This window comes from Bombina bombina, chromosome 1, assembly GCF_027579735.1.
Source record: "Bombina bombina isolate aBomBom1 chromosome 1, aBomBom1.pri, whole genome shotgun sequence".
NCBI lineage: Eukaryota > Metazoa > Chordata > Amphibia > Anura > Bombinatoridae > Bombina > Bombina bombina.
The window spans coordinates 1,342,633,390-1,342,647,053 of record NC_069499.1 but is presented as its reverse complement, the minus strand read 5'-3'; the positions used below and the strand labels follow the sequence as shown (position 1 = coordinate 1,342,647,053).

Genomic DNA, 13,664 nt, shown 5'->3' with positions numbered 1-13,664 from the left:
CATGTCTGCAAAAAGGGGTACCCTATGCCCACAGTCTGTGAGATGGTCTGACCCCCTATTACTGTATATTTTAACACTGTTTAACCTACCAGTAGTGTATATAGTCAGCTAGTGACACAGTCTGTAATCTGCAGGTGAGATGGCTGGCCTGACCCTACCCGTTCCAGTACTTTATATAGTGACTGACCACAGTAGTCTGTGACATAGTCCAGCCCCCCCCCCCCACTGTATATAGTGGTACTGTATAGAGACACTGTTTACCCCCTGCCCCCCCCCCCCCCCAAATGCTGTAGTAACAAGGTCTTTCATCTGCTGGTTCCACAAACATACACACACACATACATGCATAAATACACACACAGTCATATACACATACACAAACATACATGCATAAATACACAAACACAGACATATACACACATACATATGTACACATGCCTATAGGTTTAAGCTTTGGTTTAATTGTACATTACAGTCATCACCCTGTGAGGTCATGAAATAACAAATCTTTATTATTATTATTATTATTATTATGTTAAATATAAATCAAATATCAAAGGAGCCTAAATCAAATGGTTCATAGAGAGAGGAACAAGAATTGTAATTCTATGAGCTATGACTTCCTGACCCAGTGGGTTGTTCTATGTTACCAAGTTAGTATTTTACAGCATTAATAGTATCACAGAGACAGCAATATTTAACCCTTTTATTGCAAATGATTTAACCACTTGATTCCCATGCATGATGCACAGTTGTCAACCCAATTTATAGCAGTTTATTTTCTGGATAAAATAACTTATTATACATTCAACATAATTTCTATCAAAATAAATACAAAACATCTGTAATGGAGAGATACTAGACTGAAAGTCTGCTTTTATTTTCTTGTAGTTAAAACTTACAGTACTGATACTCACAGGCAATGTCACAAATGTAGTATAGAGTTGGACCATTCAAATATAATTAAAACCATTATAGTGTTCTGCTACTAAATATGAAAATCTAATGTAGAAGGGAAAAATGCATCTTGTAGTATATTGAGTTGTTATGCAGTTATTAATTGTCCATTACACCTATGCAGCAGTGATTTGGCTCCTTGGCTGTCCATTTGCATTCAGCCATTCTTTTTATAGTGATATGGTGATATTATGGTGACCCTAGGTCCCTACTACCCCCCAGCCAGTACTATATGTAGTGTGTGACTGAAGTGATACAGTCTGTGAGATGGTTCGGCCCTGGTACTCCCCTAAAACGCTCAGCCTCACCAGTTGCAGGCATTGCGCTATTGACCACCTGACACCTGTCCAGTCCACTTCTCCAGTTACTGGTTCAATTTAATCAGCCTGGCAGCCTGCCCCAATGCCACTCAGCCTCACACTGACTCACCACCACTAGCCGAGTAGCCATCTCTAGCCACCCTCCTCGCTCAGCTGCCTCTGCTCGTCACTCGTCTCTCACTCAGTCTCTCACACTGACTGACTACATGTGCAGTCACAAGCCGATTGAGCAGACTACCCATGCAGTCAGAAGCAGAGCCAATGTGCGTGCGGTGCGCCAACCGCCAAAGCCAATCACAGTCAGTCAGGCTCAGAGTCAGGGATCATGATGGAAGTTAACTAAGTTCCAGGCAAGGACAATGGGTAAAACAGAAACACTAACCCCTGTAGTCAGAGACACTAATGAAGCATCATGTCACACTAACATGATATCAGTGCAGTCAGTGGCTGGTCAACTTTTTTTATTGGAAATGTTTTTTTTTTTTTGCTGAAGCTGCCCCCCCCCTTGGGGCCCAGTCACAGTTGCGACCTCTGCACCCCTCATAGTTCTACACCTGCCCCTCAAACTGGGACACAGATACTTTCTTTAATAATGATTTCTCTTGTTAAGTGTATCCAGTCCACGGATCATCCATTACTTATGGAATATATTCTCCTTCCCAACAGGAAGCTGCAAGAGTCCACCCACAGCAAAGCTGCTATATAGCTCCTCCCCTAACTGCCATATCCAGTCATTCTCTTGCAAGCCTCAACATAGATAGGAGGTTGTGAGAGTCTGTGGTGCTTTCTACTTAGTTTATTCTTCAATCAAAAGTTTGTTATTTTTAAATGGCACCGGAGTGTGCTGTTTATCTCAGGCAGTATTTGGAAGAAGAATCTGCCTGCGTTTTTCTATGATCTTAGCAGACGTAACTAAGATCCATTTGCTGTTCTCACACATTCTGAGGAGTGAGGTACTTCAGAGGGGGAATGGCGTGCAGGTTTTCCTGCAATAAGGTATGTGCAGTAAAATATTTTTCTAGGAATGGAATTGACTAAGAAAATACTGCTGATACCGAAGTAATGTAAGTAAAGCCTTAAATGCAGCGATAGCGACTGGTATCAGGCTTATTAATAGAGATACATACTCTTGTAAAAATGTGTTTTAAAACGTTTGCTGGCATGTTTAATCGTTTTTTAACATATGTTTGGTGATAAAACTTATTGGGGCCTAAGTTTTTTCCACATGGCTGGCTTAAATTTTGCATAGAAACAGTTTCCTGAGGCTTTCCACTGTTATAGTATAAAAGTTACAGTTGGTGCAGTTAAAATTACAAACAGTGACATTCAGCTTCCCTCAGCAGTCCCCTGCATGCTATAGGACATCTCTGAAGGGCTCAAAAGGGCTTCAAAAGTAGGAGCTGTTATGACTGTTTAAAACATATTTTTCGTTTTGTTAATCTGTTTTTTGTATTAAGGGGTTAATCATCCATTTGCAAGTGGGTGCAATGCTCTGCTAACTTGTTACATACACTGTAAAAATTTTGTTAGTTTAACTGCCTTTTTTCACTGTTATTTCAAATTTTGGCAAAATTTGTTTCTCTTAAAGGCACAGTAACGTTTTATATATTTGCTTGTTAACTTGATTTAAAGTGTTTTCCAAGCTTACTAGTCTCATTATTAGTCTGTTCTAACATGTCTGACATAGAGGAAGCTCTGTGTTCATTATGTTTTAAAGCCATGGTGGAACCCCATCTTAGAATGTGTACCAGATGTACTGATTTCATGTTAAACAATAAAGATCATTTTTTGTCTTTAAAAACATTATCACCAGAGGATTCTGTCGTGGGGGTAGTTATGCCGACTAACTCTCCCCACGTGTCAGACCTTTTGACTCCCGCTTTAGGGACTCACGCTCAAATGGCGCCAAGTACATCAAGGGCACCCATAGCGTTTCTTTACCAGGGGATTCTGTCGAGGGGAAAGTTATGCCGACTAACTCTCCCCACGTGTCAGACCCTTCGACTCCCGCTTCAGGGACTCACGCTCAAATGGCGCCAAGTACATCAAGGGCGCCCATAGCGTTTATTTTACAAGACATGGCAAAGGTGGTGAATAATATTCTGGCAGCAGTATTAGTCAGACTACCTGAAATTAAAGGAAAGCAGTTAGCTCTGGGGGTAGATACAGAGCATACAGACGCTTTAAGAACCATGTATGATACTACCTCACAATATGCTTAGTCTGTGGGTGATTTTTTTTTTTTGACTCAGGGAAGATGATTTAACCTGATTCTGATATTTCTACATTTAAAATTTCTGCTTGAGAACCTCCACTTGTTGCTCAGGGAGGCTTTGGCTTCTCTGAATGAATGTGTACAATCGCAGGGCCAGAGAAATTGTGTAGACTGGATAAATAATATGCAGTGCCGGTGTGTACTGATGTTTTTCCAATACCTAAAGAGGTTTACTAAAAAAATTTTTTAATAAGGAATGGGATAGACCAGGTGTGCCGTTCTCTTCCCCTCCTATTTTTTAGAAGAATGTTTTCTAATAGTTACCACCACACGGGACTTCTGGCAGACAGTTCCTAAGGTGGAGAGAAGAGTTTCTACTCTAGCTAAGCGTACCACTACCTCTGACGAGGACAGTTGTGTTTTTTAGATCCAATGGATAAAAAATGTTTATTCAACAGGGTTTTATCCTGCAGCCCCTTGCATACATTGCTTCTGTCACTGCTGCTGCGGCGTTCTGGGTTGAGTCTCTTGATGAGGCTTTACAGTTAAGCGACTCCATTGGATGAATATATTTGACAAGCTTATGCTAGCCAATTCCTTTGTTTTCTGATGCCTTGTTCATTTGACTAGACTAACGGCTAAGAATTCTGTTTTTTACTATACTGGCGCGCAGAGCGCTATGGCTTATATCATGGTCAGCTGTCGTGACTTTAATAAATAAGCTACTTAACTTCCCTTCAAGGGGCAGACCCTATTCGGGCCTGGTTTGAAGGAGATTATTGCTTATATCACTGGAGGAAAAGGTCATGCCCATCCTCAGGATAGGTCTAAATCAAGGGCAAAAAAAAAAAAAAGTCTAATTTTCGTACCTTTTAAAAACTTCAGGGCAGGTGTGGCATCCTCTTCCTCTAAGGCAAAACAAGAGGGAATTTTTGCTCAGTCCAAGGCGGTCTGGAGACAATCGGACCTGGAACAAAGATAAGCAGGCCAAGGAGCCTGCTGCTGCCTCTAAGGCAGCATGAAGGAACGGACCCCTATCCGGTAACGGATCCTATAGGGGGCAGACTTTCATTCTTTGCCCAGGCGTGGGCAAGAGATGCCCAGGATCCCTAGGCATTGGAATTTATATCCCAGAGATATCTTATGGATTTCAAAGATTCCCCCCCAAAAAAAGGGGAGATTTCGCCTTTCACAATTATCTGCAAACCAGATAAAGAAGGAGGCATTCTTACATTGTGTACGAGATCCATCCAGTTCCAAGAGAGGAACAGGGACAGAGTTTTTACTCAAATCTGTTTGTGGTTCCCAAGGAGAGGGAACCTTCAGACCTATTTTGGATCTAAAGATCTTAAACAAATTCCTCAGAATTCCGTCATTTAAGATGGAAACTATTCGTACCATCTTAACTATGATCCAGGAGAGTCAATAGAGGACTACAATGGATTTGAAGGATGCTTATCCTCACATTGTGATGCATAAAGATCACCATCGTTTTTCAAGTTTGCCTTTCTAGACAGGCATTACCAGTTTGTAGCTCTTTCCTTTGGGATATCTACAGCCCCAAGAATCTTTATGGAGGTTCTGGGGTCGCTTTGGCGGTCCTTAGACCGCGGGGCATAGAAGTGGCCCCTTATTTAGACGACATCCTGATACAGGCGTCAAACATCCAAATTGCCCAGTCTCATACGGACGTAGTACTGGCATTTCTGAGATCACATGGGTGGAAAGTGAACAAGGAAAGAGTTCTCTATCCCCAATCTCAAGGGTTTCCCTCCTAGGGACTCTGATAAATTCTGTAGAAATGAAAATTTACCTGACGGAGTCCAGGTTGTCAAAGTTTCTAAATTTCTGCCGTGTTTTTTTCATCCCATCCGCGCCCTTCGGTGGCTCAGTACATGAATGAAATCGGCTTAATGGTAGCGGCAAGGGACATAGTACCGTTTGCACGTCTACATTTCAGACCGCTGCAACTATGCATGCTCAGTCAGAGGAACGGGGATTTCACAGATTTGTCCCCCTGTTAAACCTGGACCAAGAGACCAGAGATTCTCTTCTCTGGTGACTATGTCGGGTCCATCTGTCCAAGGGTATGACCTTCCGCAGGTCAGATGGGACAATTGTTACAATAGATGCCAGCCTTTTAGGTTGGGATGCAGTCTGGAACTCCCTGAAGGCTCAGGGATAGTGGACTTAGGAGGAGACCCTCCTTCTAATAAATATTCTGGAACTGGGAGTGATATTCCATGCTCTTCAGACTTGGCCTCAGTTAGCAACTCTGAGGTACATCATACTCAGTCGGACAATATACACGACTGTGGCTTACATCAGCCATCAAGGGGGAACAGAAGTTCCCTAGCGATGTTAGAAGTCTTACAATAATTCACTGGACAGAGACTCACTCTTGTCTATCAGCTATCCATATCCCAGGTGTTGAGAACTGGGAGGTGGATTTTCTAAGTCGTCAGACTTTTCTTCCGGGGGAGTGGGATTTCCTCCGGAGGTCAAGACCAAGCAGGAGAGGGCTTTGGTGTTTTTGACAGCGCCTGCGTAGCCACGCAGGACCTGGTATGCAGATCTGGTGGACATGTCATCCTTTCCATCACGGTCTCTGCTTCAGAGACAGGTCCCTCTACCTCAGGGTCCTTTCAACCATCTAAATAGAATCAATCTGAGATGGACTGCCTGGAGACTGAACGCTTAATGTTATCAAAGCATGGCTTCTCAGAGTCAGTCATTGATACCTTAATACAGACATGAAAGCCTGTCTCTAGGAAAATTGAACATAGATATGGTGTAAATATCTGATTGTTATGAATCCAAGGGCTACTCATGGAGTAAAGTCTGGATTCCCAGGATATTATCTTTTCTCCAAGATGTTTTTGAGAAAAGGGTTGTCAGCTAATTCCTTAAAAGGGGACAGATTTTTACTCTGTCTATTTTTTTGCACAAGCGTCTGGCAGGCATTCTAGACGTTCAGGCATTTGGTCAGGCTTTGGTTAGATCCAAGCCTGTGTTTAAAACTGTTGCTCCGCCATGGAGCTTAAACCTGATTCTTAAGGTTCTTCAAGAAGTTCCGTTTGAACCTTTTTTGTTCCATAGATATCAATCTTTATCTTGGAAAGTTCCTTTTGGGTAGCTAATTCCTCGACTCGTAGAGTCTCCAAGTTATCTGTGTTACAATGTGATTCTCCTTATCTGGTCCTTCGTACGGATAAGGTAGTCCTGCGTACCAACCTGGGTTTTTTCCTAAGGTGGTATCTAACAAGTACATCACTCAAGAGATAGTTGTTCCATGCTTGTATCCTAATCCTTCCTCAAAGAAGGAACGTCTATTACACAATATTGGACGTGGTTTGTGCTTTAAAGTTTTACTTACAAGCTACTACAGTTTTCATCAAACGTTCACCTTGTTTGTTGTCTATTCTGGACAGAGGAGAGGTCAAAAGACTTCAGCAGCCTCTCTGTCTTTTTGGTTAAAAAGCATAATTCATTTAGCTTATGAGACTGCTGGACAGCAGCCTCCTGAAGGGATTACAGCTCATTCTACTAGAGCTGTGGTTTTCACTTGGGCCTTTTTTAAATGTGGCTTCTGTTGAACAGATTTACAAGACGGAGTCTTGGTCTGCGCTTCATACTTTTCAAATTTAACAAATTTGATACCTTGCTTCTTCGGAGGCTATTTTTGGGAGAAAGGGTTTTTTACAGGCAGTGGTAACTTCCGTTTAAGTACCTGCCTTGTCCCTCCCATCATCCGTGTACTTTAGCTTTGGTATTGGTATTCCATAAGTAATGGATGATCCGTGGACTGGATACACTTAACAAGAGAAAACATAATTTATGCTTACCTGATAAATTTATTTCTCTTGTAGTGTATCCAGTCCACGGCCCGCCCTGTCACTTTAAGGCAGGTAATTTTTTCATTTGAACTACAGTCACCACTGCACCCTATGGTTTTTCCTTTCTCTGCATGTTTTCGGTCGAATGACTGAATATGGCAGTTAGGGGAGGAGCTATATAGCAGCTTTGCTGTGGGTGGACTCTTGCAGCTTCCTGTTGGGAAGGAGAATATATTCCATAAGTAATGGATGATCCGTGGACTGGATACACTACAAGAGAAATAAATTTATCAGGTAAGCATAAATTATGTTATTATGGATCCTTTGCTTCTTGGATTAATTTTCTAACTTTTGGATTGCACTGAACTCACTTTAAGAACACTACCCTGGGATTACATACCAATTTATTTGTTTGGAACATTATTCTAGATATATTTAATTTATTAGAGATACTTTTATTGGTGCTTACATAGCACCATTTTATTTGTGCACACACCCTAACTGGGTGATTTTTCACATACCACTGATCACTGGTCATCAATTCAATTGTTCTTATATTTACTTTTAGATTGTATGTTTTATTTTTATGTATAACCTTATGGTCTAATAAATAAGTATACAGTTTTAACCTTTCACACTTAATCTAATCTCTGGCGCTCCTTTAACACTCCTCTTGCACATTTTTAATCGATTAAGTTATGGTAATCGTTTAGATTTAAGTGAGCTTGTGTGTATACTCTTCTGGCGCTGTACACTATTCCCCTTCTTGTAAACCAATTCTTTTTTAAGACACGATGAGTCCACGGATCATCTTAATTACTAATGGGATATTCACCTCCTGGTCAGCAGTAGGAGGCAAAGAGCACCACAGCAGAGCTGTTAAATAGCTCCTCCCTTCCCTCCCACTCCAGTCATTCTCTTTGCCTACGTTAGTGATAGGAAGAGGTAAAGTGAGGTAAAGTGAGGTGTTAGATTAGATTCTTCAATCAAGAGTTTATTATTTTTAAAGTAGTGCAAGATTGTGCTGCTTTGTTCTAGGGTGTAGCCGTAGTTCATATCAGTCTCTTCAGTAGAGCTTTTGGTGGCTTTAGAGCAATGGGAAATTGTGGGACATAATTCTCACTGTGCCTCCCTGAGGGGTTTTTACTCAGGACTTTCGTTTCTTTCCAGGTCCATGGGAGGGAGAGGACATCCTCCTCTGGGAACTGCCTTGCTGCCAGGCAGACAATGAAGTAAGTGCTAACCTTTTTTCGGGGGGTAAAGATCTCAGAGAAAGTTTGGGCACTTTATTAAATTTCAATCTATCCTCATTGTTCTTGGATTCAGTCTCTCCTAGGTTTAGTAGGGGACATTAAGGCAGTTATGACACAGGCACTGGCATGTCTTTCATTCCAGGTCTAATAATAAGGCTGCCTGGGTGAAAGGGACAGTAACGTTTTTTATTTGCACACAGAAATTTGCATATGGGTTTGCATTGCGGGTGTGCTCTTAGACATGTGGAGTTGTCTACAAGCCTAAGGGGCTGACAACTTAGATTCTGTGCAATGCTTATTATGTTTAAAACATCAGATGCACAGAGGAGTCTCTAACAGTAGAAATGGACTGAGCAGCTGGTTAGACATTCTTAACATCATATGCATTCTCAATCTGTCTGTTTGATTCCGGTGGCTATAGTTAGAAATGGCAACCGGGATATTACATGTTAATTTTTTCTTTATGTATAGGGAGGTGTCAGTGTGAGCTGTGTTTCGACGATAACAGCATCGTTTAAATTGAGTAGAGAGCAATTCAGTGAGGTCTAGCCTTTTGCTCCCGGGGCCTTTACTCAGACTATGGCGACCGGGAGCTGACTGGGGTAATGCCCACGAGGGGCGGAGCTAATAATCGGCGCCAAGGTTTTCTCTCCTCCTTCCTGACAGTTCTGTGCATATAGTGCTAGGAGGGGAGGATGGCGCCGTATTGAAATCTCTTTCTTCCTGTCACTTTCGGTAATCGGAAAATACAAAGAAATTCTTGCATAACTGCTTGCGCTTCAGCCGGCGCTGTAATAAGTACAGTTGTTTGTATAGACAGGCTGTCTGTCGCCTCAGCTGGGTCAAGCTGAGGTATAAATAGTGTTCTGACATTTTCCTCATACATCCTCATACATCTCATGACTTAGTTTAAAAAAACAAACAAAAAAAGAGATATTTTACCTCTAACATTTAAAGTGACAGTGTCACTTGCTATATATTGGTTGTTATTAGCAACTGGTTACGTTTTTCTTTATTTCTTTAATTATTTTGCTATATGTAAGGCAGGTTGATTAAAGGAGTGTACATTAATTTTTCTATCTCACATGCAGTGCCCTGCGGATCCTTGCACTTTCCATCTGGAATTGCTGCACAAGACATTGCTTCTTTAATGTCATGGCAATACTATGAACAGCAATGTTGGCATGCTAATTTGCTTGCTTCTCCATTTAAAAAAAAAAAAAAAGTTCATTTTTTTTCTGAACCTACTCCTTCTAGGACGCTTACTGCTTTGGAGTCTGTTGACAAATGTCTTCTTTAGTGTCCCAAAATGTTTTATGGCCCACTTGCAATCACCCGGGTTTTCTCTGTATTTCATGCATTATATGTTTTTCCCACGTGGCAGAAGACATTATTAGGGGAATTATTTTCAATCATTTAGGGTGATTGATTCAGTAGGTACTATTCCGAATGGTTCTTCCCTGTTTTCTGAAAGAGGAAGATACTTCAGGATTATCTGGGAGGGAGTATTCTCAGACTCAGATGAAGAATATCTTTATTTGATCCTGAGGTTGTTTTTCTTTCAGGTTTATAAGGAATGGAGGAGACCGCATTCCCTAGATTTCAAAAGATATGTTTCCTATAGCTGACTCAGCTAAGGAGGCTGGGATAACATTTCCTAGGGTGGAAGGAGTAGTTTCCAGCTTAACTAAAGAGGACTACTATACCGTTAGAGGATAGTTGGATTTTGCAAAGGTCCTATGGACAATAATTAGAAAAGGGAATGTAAACCAGGGTTTACCATGGCAACCAGCTGTGTACTTTGCTACCGTCACTTGTGCGACGGCATATTGGTTTGATGCGTTGTCTGATGCTACTAAGTCAAAATCTCCCCTGGATAAAATCCAGGATAGGATAAAAGCTTTCAAATTTTCTAATTCCTTTTTTTCAAATTCTTCCCTTCAAGTTATCAAACTGGGAACATAGGTTTCTCTGTTCCAGCTCACAGAGCCTTATGGTAAGATCCTTGTTCTACGTATGTATGTTCTAAGTCTACGTTTTTAGCGATTCCTTAAAAGGGGAAGACCTTGTTGGGACCTGGCTTGTCGGAAATAATTTCCTTTTGGATTTTTTTGTTGTTGAAATTCTTTAAAATTTCAAATAGCCTGCTGTTGAATCAAAGACAGCATGAAGGGCATGCCCCCGATCCGGGATCCGATCAGGCTTGGGTTCAAAATGTTCAGAATCCCTGGGCAATAGAAAACAGTGTCCCAGGGATTTAAATTAGAGTTCAAAAGTTTTCCTCCCAGAGGCAGGTTTCTGCTTTCAAGATTATCTGCAGATCAGACAACAGGAGAGGCGTTCTTACACTGCGTAGGAGGCCTCTCAGACCTGGGAATGATTGTTCCAGTCCCAATACAGGTACTGGGTCTGGGTTTTTTATACCATCGGTTTGTGGTTCCCAAAAAAGAGGGAACCTTCAGACCACTTTTTAGATTTTAAGAGTCTAAACAAATTTTCTTAGTGTACCGTCCTTCAAGATGGAAGCTATTTGTTCCTTTCTTCCCTTAATCCAAGAGGGTCAATTTATGACAACAGTGGAGTTAAAGGACGCATACCTTCGTGTGTCATTCACAAGTTCTAAGTTTTGCCTTTCTGGGCAAACGCTTCCAGTTTGTGGCTTTTCCTTTCAGTCTTGCCACAGCTCGCAGAGTTTTCATTACAGGGCATTGCAGTCGGGCCTATCTGGACGACATTCTAGTCCAAGTGCCATCTTTTCAGCTAGCAAGATTTCACACGGACATGGTGTTATCCTTCCCGTGATCTCACGGGTAGAAGGTAATTTTGGAAAAGAGTTCCTTAGTCCTAAGCACAAGGGTAACTTCCTTAGTAACCAAAATAGATTCCTTATCAATGAAGAATTTTCTGACAGAATGTCAGGAAATCAGAGATTATCGATACTTCTCTAGTCATTCAGTCCACTCCTCGGCTTTCAGTGGCTCAGTGCATGGAGGTAATCGAGCTGATGGTGGCGGCGATGGACACCATCCTGTTTGCTCGGTTCCATCTCAGACCTCTGCAGTTAAGCATGCTCAGACAATGGATCGGAGATTATACAGATTTGTCTCCTGGAATACTACTGGAGCAGGAGACAAGGGATTCTCTTCAAGGGGGTTGTCTCTGGATCATCTCTCCCATGAAACCTGCTTTCGCAGACCATCTTGAGTGATTGTGTCAACAGACGCCAGCCTTCTAGGGTGGGGAGCAGTTTGGGGCTCCCTAAGGGCTCAAGGGGTTTGGACTCAGCTAGAGTCTGTTTTTCCTATAAACATTCTGGAGCTGAGAGCGATCTACAATGTTCTTCTGGCCTGGCCTCAGTTAGTCTTGGTCCAGTTTATCAGGTTCCAGTCAAACAAGATAACATCAGTGGCTTACATCAATCATCAGGGAGGAACGAGGTGTTCCTTAGCGATGACAGAGGTATCCAATATAAATTCAGTGGGCAGAAGCCCATTCTTGCTGCCTGTCGGCAATCCACATCCCAGGGGTGGACATCTGGGAGGTGAATTTCCTGAGCAAACAGACCTTTCATCCGGGGGAGTGGGAACTCCATCTGGAAGTGTTCTCCAGCTTTTTCCTCTGTTTGCTTTTCTTCCTCGGGTCATTGCTCGAATCAAGCAGGAGAGGGCATCGGTGATCTTCATAGTACCGAGTTAGCTTCGCAGGATTTGGTGTGCAGATCTGGTGGACATGTCATCTCTGCCACCTTGGAGACTTCCATTGAGGTAGGACCTTCTAATTCAAGGGCCCCTCCTTCACCCATATCTGGTTTCTCTGAAACTGACTGCTTGGAGATTGAACGCTTAATTTTATCCAAGCAGGGTTTTTTCTGAGTCAGTTATTGAAACCATGATTCAGGCTCGTAAGCCTGTCACTAGAAAAATGTATAATAAGATATGGCGTAAATATCTCTATTGGTGTGAATCCATGGGCTACTCATGGAGTAGAGTTAGGATTCCTAGAATTTTGTCTTTTCTCCAAGAGGGTTTGGAGAAAGGTTTATCGTCAAGTTCCCTAAAGGGTCAAATCTCTGTCTTTATCTATTTTGTTACACCAACGTCTGGCAGATGTCCCAGATGTACAATCATTTTGTCAGGCCTTGGTCAGGATCAGGCCTGTGTTCAAACCAGTTACTCCTCCATGGAGTCTGAATTTAGTTCTCAGAGTTCTTCAAGAGGCTCCATTTGAGCCTATGCATTCCTTAGATATTAAGTTGTTATCTTGGGAAGTTTTATTTCTTGTTGATTTTTCTTCTGTTTGGAGAGTGTCAGAGCTCTCGGCATTACAGTATGCGTCTCATCTTAATTTCCATTCGGATAAGGTAGTTTTACGTACTAAATTAGGATTTCTTCCTAAAGTTGTTTCTGATCAGGAACATTAATCAGGAGATTGTTGTTCCTTCCTTGTGTCCTAATCCTTCTTCTCGAAAGGAAAGACTTCTGCACAATTTGGACGTGATCCGTGCTTTAAAGTTTTACCTGCAAGCAACTAAGGACTTTTGTCAGTCTTCTTCTTTGTTTGTGGTTTTCACAGGAAAACGTAAGGGACAGAAAGCTACGGCTACTTCTCTTTCTTTTTGGCTGAAGAGTGTCCTACGTTTTTGCATATAAGACTGCTGGACAGCAGCCTCCAGAGAGAGTTACGGCTCTTTCCACGAGGGCTGTTGCTTCCTCATGGGCGTTCAAAAATGAAGCTTCTGTGGAACAATTTTGCAAGGCAACAACTTGGTCCTTTTTTCACAATTTTTCAAAGTTCTACAAATTTGTCTCGGCTGCGGCCGCTTTTTGGGAGAAAGTTTCTTCAAGCAGGGGTGGCTTCCGTTTAAGTTCCCTGTCTTGTCCCTCCCGTATCATCTGTGTACTCTAGCTTGGGTATTGAATCTCATTAGTAATTAAGATGATCCGTGGACTCATCGTGTCTTAAAAAAGAAAAGAAAATTTATGCTTACCTGATAAATTTATTTCTTTTTTTACACGATGAGTCCACGGCCCGCCCTGTTCTTTTAGACAGGTTGTGGGTTATTGTAAACTTCAGACACCTCTGC

At 41.9% G+C, this 13,664-nt stretch overlaps 1 protein-coding gene across 1 annotated transcript in view; it reads left to right on the top strand.

Moving 5' to 3' along the window:
- DRC7 (dynein regulatory complex subunit 7) overlaps positions 1 to 13,664 on the top strand; it is a 73,645-nt gene that overhangs the window by 59,009 nt on the left and 972 nt on the right. The gene's annotated exons all lie outside the window — the stretch shown is intronic.